Below are 6274 nucleotides of genomic sequence, written 5' to 3' on the forward strand. Positions count from 1 at the left end.
TTTTTAGACATTTGAAATACAACTTATGATCAAAATGAAAAAATGAATGGGAATGAATGTTAAAATGACAAACAAGATTCACCCCAGAATATTGTGATGGAACTGTGTAAGTCTTATATTTGAAACTTAAGAGGAATAATGGTGGTCTAAAAACAGCTAATACTCAGATCCAAAATATGAATTCTATATTTTTAAAACTGCCATATTCATTCTGAAACTCATTCACCTCCCTTATTCCAAATATTAAGCACATCTTTTGCTCAGTTGTATAATAAAGTGGCAAATACTCCACACCTCTGATGTCACAAGACAGTTGCCTATAAACCTACACCTCTTAAATGGGCTCTAGCCTTATTCCCTTACAGGTCATCATTTTTATTGGGAACATAGTTGTGGGAGTGATCTGTAAATCCTGTTCATGCTGTGCTGCCATTAGGGTCTATTACAACCCCTGGAGGTGCAAGAACCAGTCTAGTCCTAAACTCCAAACTTAGGTTTTCCATAATTTTCCTAGCAAACTAAAGGAAGGGCTTCTCAAAGTTGTAGTTACTTTTGGCCAAAATGTCATAGTATTGGAGATTCTTCTTCCTATGGAAGGCAATTGAATTCCCCTTGACTTTTCCATCCTTAATATCTACTTTGTTGCCACACAGAATTCTAGGGATATTTTTATATAGTCATACCAGATCTCTGTGCCAGTTTGTTATAGTCTTTTAAGTAACTCTTCATATTATAGCAAATATAATGGCACACTAAGCTTGGATATAAGAACCATCTCTCAGACCACCAAATTTTTCTTGGCCAGCTGTAACCCACACATTGAATTTAACAGGATCTCTGCTAGTAGGCTACATGAGAGAATGGACCTCAAAATTCAAGGTGGCTACAAACTTTTCAAAATGCCAAGTGTTTTCTTCTAATATGTTTGAACAGCACTTGGGGTTCAGTACCTCCAAATAATATGTTTGAATTGTACTTGGGATTCTCTTTCAACGTGATTCTTCTTGAGATGATTCTTCCAGAAATGTCTCTGTCTCTGCCTGACTGAACCACAAAGAGCTTTTAAAAAGCCTGTTTGTTTTCAGTTACATTTCAAGAAATCATAAATGAAAACTGTGCAGGACAAAAACAAATTGTCCCAGCTTTTTTGGGGAAAAAGAGTCTGGTGAAGCCTATGGTTTTTTTTCTCAGAATAATGTTTTTAAGTAGATAAAATAAAGCATAAAATTACAAAGGAAACCAATTATATTGAAATTAAAGTTTTTTTTTCATATTTAAGATAATAGATGCTTTGAAATCTGTCCACAAATCCACTGAAGGGGGAGCACATGAATGGCCCCCAAATTACAACCCCCTTATCTAGTTCACTTTACTGAGGGGTGGAAATGAAGCCTAAAGAAAGAAAATAATTTGCTAAAGGTCACTTAGGTAGTAATCAACAACTGAGATTTCTGCTTAAGTTTTCTGTCTTCATATTTTTTTGTCACATACCAGAACTGCCTCTTTTTTGCACTCTTGGTCAGATCAGAAAAATTTTTAAGATCTAGCAACTGGGAGGGAGCAAATGGTCTTACAAACCTGAACCTTGATCACATTCTCTTAGGTGCATTAAATACTGACTATAGAAATAGGAATACTTGATGAGAAGTTGTTATATTTGGGATGGAATCCAGGTTTTGCCCACAGCTGACCACATGCACTGGGACAAATCACTTACCTTTTTTGGGGGGTTTACTCATATGTAAAATGATCAGGATGAGATATATGATCTAAGGTCTTTCCTAGCTTTGGTAGTCTATGGAGACTTAAGTTCTGGATCTGATGTCTGTCATTCACTAGCAGTAAGATCGTTATTACATCTCTATCTTCTGAAAGGAAGTAATTATGTCTACATTTCTTTCCTCAGCTTTAGTGAAGCTAGAAGTAGAGTGTGTTTGTGATAGCTCTTTGCAAAGGAGAACATAGCATATCAGTGAAGGGGGATGTTTAGCAGAGTTGCTTTTATTTCCATGTGAAAACATGGTTATTCAAAAACAGTAGAAAATAAATTAAATAAACATGATACAAAGAAAGAAATAAAAGAGGATAGTAATAGAAAATTAAACCACTGGATTTGGTAGTAAGGAGCTTTATTAGAGATCTCAGTGGAGAAAGGATTGGCAAACTGCTCCATTATCTTTGCAAAAAAAAAAAAAAACAAAAAAAAAACAACCCTGTAGACAGCATGGTTGATGGGGTTGTGAAGTTGGACATGACTGAGCAACTGAACAACAAAAGATCTTAGAGAAATTTCAGTTAAGTGGTAAGGCTGAGAGTTGAATTTCAGCTAGCTGAGGAGTGAGTGGGTGTTGAATATCTATTGACTCTTTCTAGGAGTTTTACAGTAAAAGGAAGGAAAAAAAAACTATGGCTTGAGGGAGGTTTTTTGTTTTGTTTTGTTTTGTTTTGTTTTGTTTTGTTTTGTTTTGTTTTGTTTTGTTTTTTGATTGAGGGGACCTGGATGATTTTGTTGGCTGAGGGATAATAGAGAGGGTGCATTGAAAATTCGTGAATAAGAAGATTGATGGAACAATTATTTAAGAGTTGGAATTTTGGAGACATGTGGAGAGTTTTCTTTAATGAAGTGGCAGGACCACCATTTCCTAAGACACGAAGGGAGGAGATGAGTGGGTATTGTAAGAGTACTAAAGGATACTGGATAAGCAAAATAATACATAATGAATTGTTCTCATCAGATAAAAATGTATAAGATAAAGTTCATTTCAATTAGACAGGTAAGCTAAACACATTATTATAGAAAAAAATCATAAGTTTTAGTCTTGACTCTGTGGCTTCCTTAAGCATGTGATGCTTATTAAGCAGATGTCTCAGCTTTGGAGCTCAGATTCTTTGTAAAGAAATTTGTAAAATGGGCTAAGAATCCTTCCTCTGATTACCTTACTAATTTTTTGTGAAGGTAATAAGATAAGGAAATGAATTGGAAATTTTTTTCTTTTTCTTAAGTGGTTATTTTATCATGAGATGAGAAAGAATATTGAACTTAGAGTTAGGAAAACCTAGATTCAAATCCTATCTCAGATACTTAACTAATTATATGACTGGCCAAGTCCTAAGATCAGAAATTTAGATTTATAACATCTTAGAAATCATTTAGTCCATATCACTTATTTTACAGTTTTTCATTTACAAATGAGAATAATATTTTTCTTTCTCCTAAGATTGTTGGAAGGATCAAATGAAATGAAGTTCTTTGCATGCCTTAAAGTATTATAGTAGTATAAGCTACATTCTTGTAAAGAATAAGGACAGCATGTCTTCACTAAGCTGCTTTTCAACCTTTGTAGCATCTGTAATAGAATTCATTGAGATTGGCTTGACTTTCATGCTAGAAAACCCTGCCTGGTGACTAGCCCCCCAAGAGCTTACCCTGTTAAAGGGGCATGTTTCCAAACACCCTCCTGGGAGCCATGGCAGCTGGTGCTCTAAGTTTGTGGAAATGTACTTACAGAGCCCTCTGGTGTTTTCTCAGGAGCTGAGAATGAGAAGGCAGATTTGAGCAAATGAGCCTTTAAAAGTAGGCATTTCTTCAAGTGTTAGGGTGGTTGTCTTCATTAGACTAGAACTCTTGATCTGGGGCTCCCTCTGGAGATTTTACGTACAAATTGTGACATTTGGCTTAGCCCTTTCAAGATATGCCTGGAAATTGAGCTGCTGAGCTGACACTTTTAGAGTGGCTGTCCTCGTTTTCCACACCCAGGAACACCCATTCTGATTCTGCCCTCACTAACCAAACAGAATATGGGCAATATTCCCTTTGGAAACTGAATTGTGCACTAACAATAGTAGCTTGATTTGTGAGATTTCTGATTTCCTTTTTATTCACTGCCATCTCTCTGCAACTTCTTTCTTCTCTCCCTTTCCTATCAAGCATTTCTTTTTCCTTTCTTTCTTCTGCTCTTCCCTTCACATTCAGGTCATTTCTATTCTCTCAAAAGATCTAACAAAGATCATCCCATTGACTTTTTTGCTTCTTTAGAATCCTCGAAATCTTCCCTTTGAGGTTACTCACATTCCTCTAGGCGTACCTACTCTTTTTCTTTTTATTTGGCAGATATTGTAAATGCTATGGGAAAAAAATCTTTAAAAAAGCAATGATACCTGAACAGGAAGTTGTAGAATGTCATAGGAAGAGCCATAACTAGGGTAGGGTAATCTGAGAGAGCATCAATATCACCCTTCCAGGTAGGTCCTTTATCCTATCAGTGATTAGTACTTTAGAAACAGAGAAAACTTGAGGTATCCTCAGGTACATTTCCTTTCTCCAATAACCATATTCTTCTTTATTTCCTCAAACATCACCAGCCATTCCTGTTCCAGATGATTAGATCAAAGAAACAATTGGATTGTCTGAGCTTTCATTTTTAACAGAACTTGCATCAGAGAAAGCTGGAAATAAAACATTCCGTTTCCTCCTTCTGATTTGTGACTTACTGCCTATCCAATAGGTTCTTGTCTCTTCCTGCCTAGGAGAAAAAGGGATACTGAAGGAATCTAGAAATGGGTGGGCAGAGGAATGAATAATTAACCCTAGTAACCATTCCTGGTAAGTAGAATTGGTTTGTAACTGGCATGAATGTCTTTATGGGTATGTGCACAATGGGATTTTGGGAAGTTTTGGCAAGTTTTGACATTAAATATGGCTGATGAAGTTCTACCCAGATGGTTTCCCTGTTGTCTGAATTTTCAGTGTTTGGGTGTCAGAGTTTGAATGATCCCTTATGCATCATGTTTTGAAAAACTTTGCTGTTCTGGGGGATCTTATAAGCTGTAAAGATAAATAATTCTGCTCAGAAGTGTTTTTATGAAATATACAATGTGACCTGATCTTATAAATCTTTGTCCCAGAGGAGCATAATCTGTCTTTTTAATTTTTTTTTTTTGGCATGACTTCATTTTAGGGAGATGGATAGAGAAGAAACTAACAAACCGGACTCATGAAACTGGAGATTTTATGTTCTATTATTATTAAATGAGCAATTATTATACAGATATCTATATGCCTCTTCCTCTCTGCCCTCTTCTTACTCTTTATCTCCTAATTTTTCCCCACCCCCTACAATAAAAACTAAGGAAAAACACATGAAAAATATAAATCTGGGGCTTGCTTTGGTGCTGCCCAGAACATCTGCCACCCCTAAATATTGGCTGCTTGCCTTGAAAAGTGAACTGATGCCAAGTTCTTCAGGCAAGTGTATCCCCTGGTTACTGTTAGGTTTTCATTTTATTTATTTTATTTTTAAAATGGCATACACATTGAGAAGTCTTGGCCATATTGTTTGAGTTACCGTCGTTAACTCTCCCTGGTGACTGTGGTGATGAGAGCTGATGTTATACAAGCAGGCTTGTCCAATTGCTTCTTGGAAAGCTTTCACTCTTATAACCATTATTCTATGACCTTCCAGAGCTCTTTCATATCAGGCTTTGGAGAATCTGTTGAGTTACTTGGTATTTACAACACAACTAGAATGTCTATACTAAAGACAGATTAGTAGGGATCTGTTGTTAAGTTACCCTGGGAACAGCAGTAGATGATCTTCATGTGTTCATTCCAAGATTTTCTGCCTGCTTCCTATGTGCAAGGTCATGTGATCAGCTATGAGTGAGATTTTCATGAATTAAAACCCCAAGGATCTTATAGTCTATAAGACATGGGCATCAATAACGAATACAGGACAATGTGTGATAAGTGTATGAGATCGAAACAATAGTTTTGAAGAAAGAGATAATTTGAAAGTAACAGGAATAAGGAAGAAGCAATGATATATCATTTATAAAGTCAGGGATTTAAACTAGTCAAGAATTCTTTACCTGGGGTCCATAAACTTGTTTAAAAATTGGTAACTATATAATTTTCAATCTTATGTATTTTATTTTTTATTAAAGGTTTTATTTATTTTCAAAACATATGTGTGGATAATTTTTTAACATTAACCCTTGCAAAATTGTGTTTCCATTTTCCTTCCCCTTCTCCTCCTCCCCTAAATGGCAAGTAATTCAATATATTTTAAACATGGCAGAAATATATGCTAAATCTAATATATGCATTATGTATTTTATTTTTTGCATTTACAAATAGTAGGAAGGGATCTACAGGCTCCATCAAACTGCCAAAGGGGTCCATGAAATAATAAAATGTAAAAAAAAAAAAAAAAAAAAAAACCTCATGGACTGGGTAGTTTCTAAGGTCCCTTCCAATTTTAAATCCTGTGACAAA

At 35.5% G+C, this 6274-nt stretch overlaps 1 pseudogene; it reads right to left on the reverse strand.

Annotated features, from left to right (window-relative positions):
• Positions 1-359: 359 nt before the first annotated feature.
• LOC127546922 (GTP-binding nuclear protein Ran-like) lies at positions 360-5444 on the reverse strand (annotated as a pseudogene).
• Between the last annotated feature and the right edge of the window lie 830 nt (positions 5445-6274).

This window comes from Antechinus flavipes, chromosome 2, assembly GCF_016432865.1.
Source record: "Antechinus flavipes isolate AdamAnt ecotype Samford, QLD, Australia chromosome 2, AdamAnt_v2, whole genome shotgun sequence".
Lineage (NCBI taxonomy): Eukaryota > Metazoa > Chordata > Mammalia > Dasyuromorphia > Dasyuridae > Antechinus > Antechinus flavipes.